Here is a 15,475-nt window from a genome sequence, read left to right on the forward strand (position 1 = left end):
ACTCTAGGCCAGGCACTCTATCCACTGCCCTTATCACTTATACATACTTCAAGTCATTTTTATTGTTCTTCATGTTTGCCCTTTAAAGTATCTTAAATTATCCTTATTTGACTGTAAGAAAAAAACTAAAATTTTTAAGAGGATGAGGACTGTCCATTGATTTCTTCCTGTCCTGGGACCATGGGAAATTTCTCTGCTGGTTAAGCCTTTTTGGGGGGAAGAGTAGATCTCCTCACAATTCTACTCCACCACTGCTTGCAGCCTTTTCTCCTTTTTCGAGGCCAATTCTGTTTGTTATATTAAATGGGGGAAGTGACTGGTATAGTGGAAAGAGCAACAAATTCTCAGAATCCTAAGACCTAAATTTGAATCTCAGTCTCCTACCTAATACTTACAAATTGGAGCCTGACCAGACCTCATTTTCTTCATCTGTAAAAATGATGAGGTTCTACTTAAATGATCTCTGGAGCCCTTCCCAGTTTTTAAATCTTCTGACGCCAAATAGGTTGTCCTTCATTTAGAGTTAACGTTGAGGAGTGTTGGCAAAACACGTAGACTGCCGAAGCACTGAGCCATACTCTAATGTATTTCATTCCCCACAAGTTCAAGCTCTTGGATTCACATTGAGGAACATATTTCTCTTATGTATGTTCCTTTAGATGACTAGATATATTTTGGAATATGTATACTCTGTAGAAAGCTAATTTTAAAAGCAGCTTTTCATAAGAATTTAATGCAGTATTGAAAGTAGAACTTTAAAAAAATAAAAACCAAATAGGACTTTTCTATTTAGCCAAGAGAATGCAATTATACATATGGCAGTTGACTAAAAAGTTATTTGTTAGGGGGAAAAAATTAAAGGTATATTTATTGTTTAGTCATTTTCAGTCATGTCTGACTTTTCTTGTCCCCATTCCCTTCTCTAACTCATTTTTATAGGTGAGGAAACTGAGGCAAACAGGGTTAAGTGACTTGCACAGAGTCACACAGCTAGTAAGTGTCTGAGGCCACATTGAACTCAGGTCTTCCTGACTCCAGGCCTGGCACTCTATCCAATATGCCACTTAGCTGGTATATTGATATATTGGCATATACCAATTATTTATCTATACATACCTACATATATATACATACATACATACATACATACATACACACACACGTATGCAATTGGTTTTTAACAAATTGAAATTATTTTAGTCTTACATTTATTCCATCAAGAATCTAAATTGAAATTCAGGTTCCATTGATGTAAACAGAACTATCATTCCTCTGGACTGGGGAGGAGGAGGGGAAAGGAAATTATTTTAGTCCTATTCCGTAACCAGGTGTCAAATTTGGGACTGGCCTCAATATATTTCCTAGGACATAAAAACACTTTTTTTAGGTGATGAAGGAACCTCTGTAGTGCATTTTATAAAGTTATAATCTTCCTAAAAGTTACTACATTTTACAGTAAACTCAAGATAGGATTAGAAAAGGCATATTTCTTTTGAAGAATATTTAGCCAATCTAACAGCACCTTTTAAAATGAAAAAAAAAGTCTCAACAAGAAGGTAAACATTCATTCCACAAGCAGTTATTAAGCACCTACTATAGACACTGGGGATACAAAAACAAACAAACAGTCCCTGTCTTCAAGGATTGTAGATTTGGAATTGGACCAAACCTTAGAGGTCCTCTTAGGCCACACCTCTCATTTCACAGGCAAAGAAACTGCAGACCAGAGAGGTGAAATAAACTAATGTACCCATAACCATACAGCCAGTGTTAGAGACATGATGTGAACCTGGTTTTTCCTGCCTTTATACTTGACTCTTAAACAATTCTACCACACAACCTCTCATGAATCCTAGGATAGGATGGTTTCAAATCAATCTAGGTTATGAACCTAGTACACTTCTGCTTACGTTCTATTGAGAAGAAATATGTACTCAGACGGGTATATATAAACTTTCTACAAATACAAAAGACAAAGGAATTTCCAATAGGGGAAGGCACTGGCCTCTGGGGGCCGATGAGCTGAGCCTTGAAGGGAGCAAGGAGATGGGACGGACAATACTCCCAGCAACATGACTATCTTGCTAAGAGAGAGACTGGTATCTAGTTTTAAAATCAAGAATTTTTATTCCTTCTTATGTTTTTTACTTCTTGTTTAAAACAATGGTTAAGAAAGTCTCTTGTTGGGGGCAGCTAGGTGGCGCAGTGGATAGAGCACCGGCCCTGAAGTCAGGAGGACCTGAGTTCAAATCCGGCCTCAAACTAAACACTTGATGCTTACTAGCTGTGTGACCCTGGGCAAGTCACTTAACCCCAATTGCCTAACCAAAAAAAGAAAGTCTCTTGTATAATTCTTTTATCTCAGTGAGTTTCATCGATTGTAAAATACATAATAATCGCCAGCATTTCTATAGCACTTTTAAATTTACATATATTGTCTCATTCCTCCTCAGAACAGCTCTATGAGGTAGATGTTATTATTATCCCCATTTAACAGATGAGGAAACTGAAGCTGAGAGAGGTTAAGTGACTTGCCCAGGGACACATATTTAATAAATATCTGGGGCAGGATTTGAACACAGGTCTTCTTGACTCTGAACTGAACATTCTGTGTTGTACCACCTCCCTGTATATACATATACATACACACATATGTACCTATGCATGCATATATGTACATACATACGTACATACACATAGATATGTATATATCAGTGATTGTAAATTCATTATTTGGTATCTGAGATCTAAATTTGCACCTTAATTTCTGAGAGTACATATAGATAGGATATCATGAAAAGTGCTGAGATTACATAACAAGTATGTGAAATGAAACCTGTAAAAAATGTCTCCTTTTTTTCACCTCTACTTCCTTGTGTCTAAGTATCTTGAATGAAGAAGTTCTAGCAAGGAAAAGAAGTGTGTACTTTATTGCAAGGTTAACCAAGAAGGGTGTGGAGGTGAAAGGGAAGGGAAAGGAAAAGTTAAAGTGTATTTTCTTCTCCCTCCCACCCCCAATCATAAGCAGATTCTGCCCTCAGCTCTCTGATTTGCTTTTGTCTCCCTACACGCACTCCCTTGGTGAGCTCATCCCCTCTCTCATGATTTCAGCTATCATCTTTGAGGAGATGAATCCCAAACTTGCTTTTCTAGTCCCGATACTTCATAGGGATTTCAAGCTATTGCTTGAGATCAAATCTAGCCTCAGACACTTACTAGCTGTGTGACCCTGGGCAAAGTCCTAACCTCTTTCTGCTTCAGTTTCCTGTAAAACAGAGATAAGGTTGCTCCCACCTTACAGGGCTGTTGTGAAGATCAAATGAGATAATGTCTGCAAAGTACTTAGCACCGCTCCTGGCACATAATAAATAGGTACTATATAAATGTGAACTATTATTACTGTTGTCGTTATTAATGAAAATTTGGCTTAAAGTCTGGCCAGGAGGCTATGTGGATTCCCAAGCCCAGAGTCAACCTTGACTCTTCCCTCTCCCTCAAGTGACCATATCTAATGAGTTGTCAAATCTGATTAATTCTACCTCCACAATAGCAGTTACACTTATTCCTTTCTCTCCACTCACAGAGCAGCCACCCTAGTTGAGGCCCTCACCACCTTTCACCTGTACTATTGCAACACTTTTTTTGTTGGATTCCCAGTTTCCAGTATCTCCTTTTCCTATCCATCCTCCACAAAACTGAACAAAATAATCTTCCTACAGTGAAAGCCTGACCTTGTCACTTCTCTCCTCAAGAATCTTCAGTGGCTCCCTCTTTCCTCTAGAATAAGATACAAACTCTTCGGTTTGACCTTTAAAACCTTTTGTACTTTGGTTTTAGCCTACATTTCCAGATTTATTTCCCATTGCTCCCCCATGGGCATGACATATTCCAGCCAAACTGGCCTGTTTATTGTTCCTTAAACTCAGCATTCCATCCCCTACCTCCATGCCTATAATGCGTTCTTATCTCATTCTTATCTCTGCCTCTTCAACTCCCTAGACTCCTTTAAGGTCCAACATGAATCTCCTCTTCTGTCAGATATTTCCTGGTGTTAGTATTCTTCCCCTCCTCAAATTATCTTGTATTTACATCTCTATTTGTTTATTTATATCCCCCAATAGAATGTATCTTCCTTGAGGACCGGGCTCCATTTTGTGTTCCTCCTCACCATTGGCTCTGCACTTTATGAGTAGTAGGCTGCTTGGTAGATGTTTGCTGGGTTGTCTTGAATGTTAGAAGTGATGGTTTTATGTTACTTTTTTTGGTTGTTTTTGTGTTAACTTTAGTATTGTGTTTGATCACTTGTTTTTCAAAACATTTCTTAATATTTGAGGATAAAAGCAAACTCTGTGTTTTTATTATGATACCACGAAAAAGAACTATCCCACCTGACATTTATATAGTATATCCATCATTTGGAAAAAATTTCAGTAGCATCTTTAAGAGGCTTAAGTTTTTAACATATAATTGACGTGCTATTTCTGTACCTGTACAAATCAAAATAAATGCCAAGAATTATGCAACACAGTTAATAAGTTGCATAAAGTCAAAATACTGTCTACTATAGAGACATTATTCCATTTTAATTCTTTTTATACTTTAATGAAACTCATTTACCTCTTCCAGTGACAGGCAGAAAATGTGCTATTTTTGTACATATTCATAAATTGGGAAATTATTGTTTTTCTGATCTGAAAGTTAATGGAGAGGAGAGAAACACTTCATGTTCCAAGTAACGATCAGCTGAGTTTTAGGGTTTGGGAGGGAAAGCATGGGGTCCTTCAGGCTAGAGACATAACCTGGAAACAGGGACAGGACAAGAGCATTTGTGTGTCCTTCTCAAGGCTTGAAAATTGGGCCTCCACTGTAACATAAGGAAGTACAAGGCAGAATGGCCTAGTGGATAGAAACTGGACTTGAAAGTCAGAAAGACCTTGGGCCAAATCTTACCTCAGTTAACTTATTAACTGTGTTAATCCCAATCAAGTCACTTAAATCTTTGAGTCTCAGTTTTTTCATCTGTAAAAATACGTACCTACCTTGCAGAGTTATTCTGAACCTCAAACAAGAGAAAGTATATATAAAGTGTGTATATATATATATATATATAGCAAACCTTAAAGCTATCTATAAATTTGAACCACCATTTTTCACAAATAATGCATATGTGGCATAGAAAGCAGAATTTGGACATTTAAAATATGCACATTTAGTTTTTAAAACCTAGCATTAAAGGGTGAGCTTCATTGTGCTCCTGCTCCTGCCTTTGCTTGCTTTACAATTGCCTCTGGCCAGGCAGTCCCTTTTCTGCCCAGAAGAACCAAGAAGAACTACAAGATTTCATGGTGTCTGGGGGGCAGCTAGTTGGCGCAGTGTATAGAGCACCGGCCCTGGATTCAGGAGGACCTGAGTTCAAATGTGACCTCAGACACTTCACACTTACTAGCTGTGTGACCCTGGGCAAGTCACTTAACCCCATTGCCTAGCCAATAAAACAAAGAAAAAAAAATTTCATGGTGTCTGAATGCTGATAACTATACCTTAAGGGCTACTTACTGTGTGACCTTGCCTCTTTTTCTGTTTCTCTTATTCTCCATCTACAGAAGGATGAAAATAACTAATCTGTCCCTGGGATGAGGAGAGCAATAATTGGGTTTAAAAGTTGAAAACAATCATATAAAACTAAAAGTACTTTGCCATTATGGTTAAAGTATTCCTTCTGGTATAAAAATTACATGGAACTAACTTCCATCACTAATACAGAAAGTGATTTGTGTGTTTGATGCAAAGTTTTAGATTTTTCCTATCCTAAAAGGAAAACCAAACCCTTCCATTAGAAAACTTTTTTTGTGAAATGCAACCAGCTATGAATCAGTATACATTTGCCACTTATTCATTTATTAAGTTCATGCCCAAGAGGTAAAATCTTAATACAGTATTTCGCTACTCTCCAGTCATATGAGATATTCTAAGGATGTCACTGTCAACAACAAATAGGTCATCAGCAGTAAGAACAGAAAGAAAACAAGAGTTACTTCAAAGGAAATAACTGTAACAGGTGAAATTGCTCCTATTTATAATAACCAGCCTCTGGCAAAGGCAGCAGGAGGCACATGATCTAGCTATCTTTGTCTCTGGAAGCCTGGGGAAGAATTGGATGTGCTTAAAGAAATGAAAGCAGGGAAAGTACAGGTCATACAAAGTAGAACAATGAGCCATTCAAATGTTTGATCCAGAATTTAATGGTCAAGGAACACATCGCTAAAGACAAAACATAAATTACCTGGAAAACAGTCTTCCAAAGCCAATAGAGTTTGAGAGAGGAAATGTTCAGCTTTGTGGAGGTGGGGAGGAGGGAAATGCCAAAATAAAAAAAAAAAGTAAGTTCTTCTAACATTTATTTGCCCAGAAGATAATTATCTCCCCCTTTCTAAGCTACAGCCTATTGATCAACTGAGGATGTTGGAAATATAGATAAGTCAGAATTCAGCCTGAGCACTGGAACATACAATTTATGATTCTCTAGAAAACTTTCAAAGCCTTGTATTCTCCAAAAATCTAATAAATTTACTTCTCCCTGCACACACAGGCAACAATCCAAATTCTTAAATTCAGAGAAAATGGTACAACATGGAAGGAATCACAAAAACAAATCCTCAGTGAATTAGAAGTCCCTACTACCAAGTATGCGTTCAGAAATTTAGAGCTGAAAGTGCATTTAATCCAACCCCCTCATGTTATAGTTGAGGAAACTGAGGCCCAGAGGGATTAAGAGACCTACCCAAGGTCACACAGTTAAGAAGTGACAGGGCCAGTGTCTTACGACTCCAAATCTAGCATTCCTTCCACTGTACCTGTTAGAATATTTGTTCTTGAACCTACTCACCTGGAAAATATTGTCACCTGCCATAAGGGTTGTTGTGCTGCCAAGGCTAAAATCTCATTCAATCTCAAAAGTTCTTAGAAGAAACTCTCTTTTTTTTTTTAATTGGATATAAAGAATGAAAACTAGGGACATCAGAATCAGTCAAGGAAGTAGAACAGAGGTGAGGAAGTAGGCAGATAACTGGTTTTCCCCTAGTAATTGCAACTAAGAAAAAGTTTATTCATAAGACCATAGCTCTACAATTTGGAACTATACCCAAATGTGCACAACCTTTGACCCAGCAATAGCACTTATTGGGTCATATCCCAAAGAGATTATACAAATGGGAAAAGGACCCACAAGTACAAAAATATTTATAGCAGCTCTTTTTGTGGTGGCAAAGAAGTGGAAATTGAAAGGATGACCATCAATTGGGAATGGCTGAACAACCTGTGGTATATGAATGTAATTGTGTTATAAGAAATGATGAGCAGGTGGACTTCAGAAAAACCTGGAAAGACTTGTGTGGTCTGATGCTGAGTGAAGTGAATAGAACCAGGAGAATGTTGTACAAGACAACAGCCATGTTGTGACATGACTAATATTGATAAACTTAACCCTTCCCAGCAGTACAAGGACCTAAGACATCTCCAAAGACCTCATGATGGAAAATGCTATCCATATCCAAAGAAAGAATTATGGAGTTTGAATGCAGATTGAAACATACTATTTGCTATTTTTTTCTTCTGTTGAGTTTTGTTTCCTCTTTCAGTGGTTCCTTCTATTGGTTCTAATTCTTACTTACAACATCACTAATGTGAAAATATGTTTAATAGGAATGTATACGTATAGCCTATATCAGATTGCGCGCCATCTTGGGGAGGGAGGTGGGGAAAGAGGGGTAGAAAAAATTTAAACTCAAAAGCATTTGGAAGTGATTGTTGATAAATCAAAATAAGTTAATTAAAATAATAAAAATAAAATTTAAAAAAAATAAGATCATAGCTCTAAAGCAGCAAGAGACCCCAGGAAGCCTCTAGTCTAACTCCATTGTTTTACAGATAATGAAACTGAACCCAGGGAAGTTTAAATGACTTGTCTGATGTCCTCAGAGGTAGGCATTGAACCCAGGTACTCTGCCTTTCTAGGTGGTACTCTTTATACAGATCCTACAAAGTCATCTCAGTCCCTCTTGTTATTTTTTTTCCCCTTAAAAAAAAGTATCCTGACACCACTCCAACAGAAGGTCAATATTTCAAAGGACATGTTTGCTTTGACTGTGAATGACTTTGGGTTTGTTTTGTTTTTTAAGTATCAGTTGGTGCCATGCACACAACTAGCACATGTCAGCTAGTCAATGTTCACAATTTAATGCCATGAAAAAGAATATTTATTTGAGTCGCCCAGTCTGTATAGCCCTAGCAAATACTGCCTTGAAATAGCACTTTTATGAAGTATAAAGGCAAGCACAAGACTTTTTAAAAATTATTACATTTTGTTTTTACATCACCTACATATCCCAGTCTATTCCTCCCCTTCCCAGAGAGCCATCCCTATAATTTAAAATAAAAAGGGAGGGTGGGGGGAACTGATCAAGAACACCAAAAAACCTGTCATCCAAGTCCAGCATTGTATGCAGGGACCCATACCCATGGTCCCCACCTCTGCGAAGACGGAAAAGGGGAAGTGCCTTCTCATATCTATTCTTCGGCTTTCCATCTCACTTGTTTTGTTGATACTCTCTTTTCCATTCATATTGTTGTAGTTATTATGTGTATTGTTTTCCTGGTTCTGCTTATTTCATTTTGCATCAATTCAGATAATTGTTCCATGCTTCACCATATTCTTCATACTTATTATTCCTTATAGCATAGTAATATTCCATAATAATTACATTCATGTACTGTATTTTTTTTTCGTTATTCTCCAATCAGTTACAGGCACCTACTTTGTTCTTTGCTACTACAAAAGGCAGTGCTATAAATATTTTGGTACAGAGGATGTCTCTTTTATCATTGAGCTCCTTGGGGTACAAGACATCAGACATTATACATACTAGTAACTTTAGAATAGCAAGGGCAAGTGACTGGCATAAAGCACAAAAATGGCTTCCAGGGACTAACTGCGCAGATGTGGGCAAATCACCAAGTCTTCCTGTAGATTTGCCTGAGAGACTTAGACATAATGATACCCTTCTGACGGGGCTTTTGTGAGAATGTGCATGAAATACTTTGAGATTGCCCAGATGAAAGACACTCCATAAATGCAAAGTGTTATTATTATTTATTAGTTTAAGGAGGTCTGGTGATGCAGCATGGGAGCATAAGTTATGGAAGAAAGGTAGTAAACAAGCATTTATTAAGTGCTTACTAGGTACCAGGCACTGGGCTAAGTGCTGAGAATACAAGCAAGCAAAAAAAATAAAAGGCAGTATTATGTTCTAATGAGGAAAGATAGTAAGCAAAAGGAAGCTGAAGGGGTAAGGGAGTGGGGAGAGAAAGATGAAACTACCACGTGTGTGATATATGCTCCAATAGAAGGAATACCCATATTGATGATATCTCCTTGTACTCTACCCTCATCAGACCTCATCTGGGGTACTGTGTTCATTTTTTGGTGCAAAGGTTTAAGAAGGATATTGATCATCTGGAGAATGCTCAGAGGTGGGTAACCAGGGTGGCCTTCAGGGGGGGCTTTTAGCCCATGCATTTTGAGATTTGGTTGGAGAAACTGGAGGTGCTTGGCCCAAAGAAAAGAAGACTTGGAGGCTGCAGAGAGAAGGTGATAGCTCTCAGGTACTTGAATGGCTATCGTAGAGAAGAGGGATTTTAGACTTTAGTTTGGCTTCAGAGGGCCAAATGAGGAGCAGTAGGTGGAATCAGATCTGTCCTAAAGTGGAATAAAGAGGTGGTGCTCCCATCTCCTTAGAGGCTAGATAAGCACTTGTGTTATATGTTATAGTGGGGGTACTTTTCATGTATAGGTTGGACAAGACAGAGAATGGAATAAACACTTATTGAATGCCTTACTGCATGCTTAGTACTATGCTTAGCACTTTACAAAAATTATCTCATTTGATCCTCACAACCCTGTGAGGTAGGTATTATTATTATTCCCATTTTGTACTTGAGGAAACTGAGGCAGAGGTTAAATGATGGCTAGTAAGTGTCAGAGGTTGGATTTGAATTCAGGTCTTCCTGACTCCAGGCTGTCCACTGTGCCATCGAGGTACCTCTAAAGATGGCCACTGAAGCCCCTTCCAACTCTCAAGTTCTGTGATATTACAAAGATCCATGGTAGAATGGAAGAGAATGATGTATAGGAGAGATTGTGATATAGTACCTGACATAGGAAATAAGATTTTCCAGATAACTGGTCTATCCTTTTAAACACAGAAACTTTTTTTTAAGCCATTTTGTATACAAAATAATTATTTAAATGTGATAATTATATACTTCCCTGCCTTCTTGAACAGAAGATTTCTGAGTGTAATTTAACCATATATGGATGACAAAGAGTCGTCACGATAAGTATCATTTGTTTACTGTGCAGTAAAAATGTTTCTGGTTTTTTGTTGTTATTTTGCAACACAATTGGGGTTAAGTGACTTGCCCAGGGTCACACAGCTAGTGGTTAGTGTCTGAGGTAGAATTTTAACTTGGGTCCTCCTGACTCCAGGGCCAATGCTCTATCCACTGTGCCACATAACTGCCCCTTTAACAATGTTTTTAACATAAGACGCTGTCAAGGTATATTTGTCTCTGTACTGGATAAGTGGCCCCACCCTGCTGTGCTTTATAAATTTACAAGTTTTAAGTCAAGGGCCACACTCTTCATTTCTCTCTGCCATCAAGTATTTCTTAACATATACCCCACCTCTTCTAATCTGTTACTTTTATAAGCCACGGACTGCTATCTAAAATCAGAGTAAATTGGCTCCAAGTGAGGGCCAAAAGAACTCCGGAGCTTGTATAATTTCTTTTTGGAGGCTTTTTTTTTTGCTTCCCCCCCCCCACTTTTCAGCTGTGTTCTAGATAAATGATAAGGAGGCTGAAGTTGGTGGATCTGTTGAGCTCTAGAGTTCTGAGCAGGGAGCAGCTAGGTGGCTCAGTGGATAGAGCACCAGTCCTGAAGTCAGGAGGACCTGAGTTCAAATGCAGCCTCAGAACAAACACTTGACACTTACTAGCTGTATGACCCTGGGCAAGTTACTTAACCCCAATTGCTTAAAAAAAAAAAATTAAAAATTAGAGTTCTGAGCTGCTGAAGGAATAACTTTAATCAGGGGTCTACAGTAAGCCCAGCAGTATCATGATTAGCCTGTTAGAGTAAGTGGGGAGCCACCAACTTGTCTAACAAGAAGCAAACCAGCCCACGTCAGAAGAATGGAGATAGTTAAATAAAGCCTCAGTGCCTATCAGCATGTGGGATCAGGCCCATGAGCTTTCTTTAAACTTAAGGTAAATATGTGGGGATAGAAATATTGCCTAAGATATTTTTCAAGTTGAATAGCTTCCAAAAAGAAATTAATTTGGTTCCTTGTAAGGAGCAGAGCAAACAGAAATAAAATGCATTATTTATTTGAAGGACTAGGTATGATGTAAAATTTGCCATGACCTGAACTACATAGCTTCTTGAAATCTCTTTGCTCTTTAAAAGTTTGATTTGGCCTGGAGAATACTTTTTCAAACCTCAGGGTACAATAGCAAACTTCCTACTGATCTGAGGGACTGAAATGAAGGAACTTTCTTTAGGATTCTAACTGTAAGGTGACTCATAGAAAGGATGATCTGTTATGGGCCTTCAGTCTTCTTTAATTTGGTTTGTCAGTTATCTAAAATTTAATCAGTTAAGTGAATGAAGTATTTTTCCTCTCCCCTCCTTGCTTTTGGAGGGACAAATTTAAAAGTACGGGAACCCCTGAAGGTAATAACAGATGAACTGAACTGAGTGCTGGACTTATTAGGAAGATCTGGGGTTCAAATGCCATTTGCAACATTTAATACCTATGGGATTCTATACAAGTCATTTAATCTTGCTGTTCCTTAAACAACTACTTAGCAATTATATAAGGTGGTTATGACTTGTTTTGGTCAAGGGAAAGTTCCCCTATCAGGAAATTCCCATACTGACTAAATCCCAGGTCTTTATGTCTTCACTCATCCTCACCATGTCTTATGTTTTCATCCCCTCTGTCACCACCACCTTAGTCAGGTCCTCATTAATTTCTGGTGGCTCCCTACTGCCTACCAAATAAAATGTAATCTTCTTAGCATTGTCATTCTAGGGCCAGGGGTGGGGAACCTTCAGCCTTGAGGCCACTTGTGGCCTTCTAGGTCTTTGGGTGTGGCCTTTTGACTGAGTCCAAGTTTTACAAATGAATCCTTTTATTAAGGGGATTTATTTGTTCTGCAGTTTGGATTCAGTCAAAGGGCCACACTTGAGGACCTAGAGGTCAACATGTGGCCTTGATGCCACAGGTTCCCCACCCTGTGCCCATCTAGACACTTCTGAGGCTGGTTCAAATCCACTTCTGCAACCTTGTCTCACGCTGCTTCATACTTTAGACTGTAGCCAAAGTAAAATAGTCCTGAGCTATAATAGAAATGTCCTGAGCTTCCCCCACCTTTGAACTTTTGCCCACATTTCATCCAGTGAAATCTTACCAGTTAGTCAAAGCCCAGCTAAAACTGTGCCCTCCTGCCTTCTTTGATCCCCACCAATAAAAGTGATATCAGTTAATTTCCCTCCTCTGAACTTGTACCTTGCAAGCATTTGTATTCATTTCAGCAAACATTTAACCTCATACTTTGTTTAAGGTGCTGAGGATTCAAAGACAAAAAAGAAAATGACCCATGTAGTCAAGATGCAACATGTAATCATCATAATAATTGCTAACATTTATATAGTACTTGAAAGTTCATTAAAATGCTTTCCGTGGGTTCTTATTTCATCCTCCCAATAATCCTGTGAGTGAGTACTCGCTTAATATTATTTTCCTCTTATAGATAGAGGAAACTGAGGCTAGAAAACGCTAGATGCCTAAGTGTCAAATTAATTGTCAAAGGTGGGGTGTACACAGAATAACTAAGTAAAAGATAATTTGAGGAGGAATAGAGAAAAAATTAACAAATAGAGGAATCAGGAAAGGCTTCTGTAGAAGGCATCTCTTGAGCTAAACTCTGAAGAAAGGCTCTCCTTAATGCTAGAGCCTTCCCTCTGAGGGAATATATCCAATATATCCTGCATATATCTTGTTTGTACATAATGTTGGCACATGTTGTCTCCCATGTTAGATTATGAGCTTCTTGAGGGCAGTGACTATTTTTGCCTTTCTTTGTCTTTCTAGCACATTTGTCTTCTAGCACATTGCCATGTGCACTGAGTAAATGCTTGTTGACATCTAAGACGCTGAGGTGAAGGAAGTACATTTCAGATACTGGAGGTGAGGGTGACAGCCATACAGATACAAAGGTGGAAAATGGAATGTCAATTTTGGGGGACAACTAGTAGGCTGATTTGGCTGGAACATATGGTACATGAAAAGCAATATGAAATATCTGGACTGTATAAAGTTGTATCTAAGTTTTAAAGAGCTTTAAACACTGGTTTCTGTTTTTATGAGAAGTCTATATTTTATCAGAGACAATAGGGAGCCACTACAGGCTTTTTAGTAGGAGAATGATGGGTGCTGGAATTAAATCTGTATGCTTTTTTAGTATTCATTTATATTTTTCATGTAAGAATTATGAACAGGGTAAATTTATTCCTTTGGGTGATTATTTTGGCAGGTGTGTAAAGGATGGATTGGAGAGGAAAGAATTTAGCCAACCAGACACCAAATAGGAAGCTATTACAATAGTCTGAGTGAGAGATCAGAGCCTAAACCAGGGGAGTGAGTGGTTGTCTTAGAGAAAAAGAGACAAAAGTATGCAATGAATTTTTGAATGAATAAACAGATGCATTGGGTCTTTGGTTAAAACATGGTCCAGCTGTCTCTGAATTACTATATTCCAAATCCAAAATATGTACCAGATTTGGTAAAAAGGATATAATCCAAGTCCCTGGTTGTAGAATTGCTCCATCCCCAGTCCCTGCCCCAGTTTTGGGTAAGAAAGACACTGTTAATGTACTTGGGGTACAGAGTCTTAAGGTTACTGACGTCAAAGTTTTCATGTTAACTCATTGAAGTAGCATATGTTTATAATGGAAGAATTAGTATTTGGATTCATTTAAACTTGCTTTCATTTTATTGGTTTCAACCTAAAGAAAGAGAAGGGAAAGTGAAAGAAATTTCTAAATTAGGTCCTGCCAGAGTAACCTGCTGGTCTAAGGAACTGATTATTTCACTTTTGTTAATTACACCACATAAAGTCATAGGAAGTTCCAAGTTAAGTGATTTACATGGTGTTAGAGCTACCTTCTGGTCAGTTAAAAGTATAACTTGTCCCCAAATACAGGCTCAGAGTCCTGTGTGACAGTACAACACTGCCATCTCCTGGACAGTTATATAAATAGCATAAAGAATCCTGAGCAAGTATTTGATTAGGAGAAAGCAAAACAAAATTTGGACAAAATATATATATATAACATATACATTATATGTATTACATATACAAACATATACATACACACACATGTGTATGCATAAAATGCATAAATTTGTTTTGCTTGACTATACTTTTTGTGATGGGCTTTGGTTGTCTAGCTTTCTTGGGTGGTAGGAGATAATTTGGACCTGAAAATAAAGTAAAATTAATTTTTTTAAATTTGTGTGTGTGTCAGCATAGACACATAATTAGAATTAAAAAGACCTTATAGATCATCCAAAGCCAATCCCCTCATTTTATTTAGTACCCTTTTTTTTTAAATTGATGTCTCTTTTGGGTTGGTTTGTTGTTTTGTTTTTTTCTTTTAATATTACAGCAGAGCTATAATAGGAGTTTTACACCTGCTCTAACTGACATAAAAAGAACCTTTAGTTGGAAGTGGAATGTAGTGGGGAGATGTGGAGTCCTAACATCATCCCATGGAGGGAAACACATACCAGGACACCACTGAGGTTACAGCAGGGGAAGCCACCCTTTGACACTGCCCCCCTCCCCAAGAAGAGGATCATTTCGTAGCTTTCTGCTTAAGACAATTTTAGCTTGGCACTTAGTTATCAAGAATAAATTGTGAAGAACTTTAAATATTAGTTTCTATTTTTATAAGAGGGCTGTGTTTTATCATAAAGACAATAGGGAGTTACTAAAGATTTTAAGTCGGAGAATGATTTGTGCCTTAGGAAATAAATCTGTACACTTTTTTGGTATTCATGCTGCATTTTTTCATGCAAGAATTTGGAATAGGGAAATACCAATGGGCAAATTTATACCTTGGGATGATTATTTTGGCAGTGTATAAGGGGTGGATTGGAGAAGAAAAGAGTAGCCACCAAGATACCAAATAGTAAGCTATTAAAATAGTCCATCCAGCTGTCTCTTCACAGGAATTTGGCCTCTAAAAAGATTGAGTATAAGCTAAACTTATACTCCCCACCACCAAATAATTAAAAAAAAAAAACCTTCATGTTTGAGCCAGAAGGCATCTTTACTCACCATCTAGTCC

At 37.9% G+C, this 15,475-nt stretch overlaps 1 protein-coding gene across 3 annotated transcripts in view; it reads left to right on the forward strand.

Moving 5' to 3' along the window:
* LOC114052109 (brain-specific angiogenesis inhibitor 1-associated protein 2-like protein 1) overlaps positions 1–15,475 on the forward strand; it is a 132,223-nt gene that overhangs the window by 106,729 nt on the left and 10,019 nt on the right. The gene's annotated exons all lie outside the window — the stretch shown is intronic.

This window comes from Vombatus ursinus, unplaced genomic scaffold (assembly GCF_900497805.2).
Source record: "Vombatus ursinus unplaced genomic scaffold, bare-nosed wombat genome assembly UNPS02014807.1, whole genome shotgun sequence".
NCBI lineage: Eukaryota > Metazoa > Chordata > Mammalia > Diprotodontia > Vombatidae > Vombatus > Vombatus ursinus.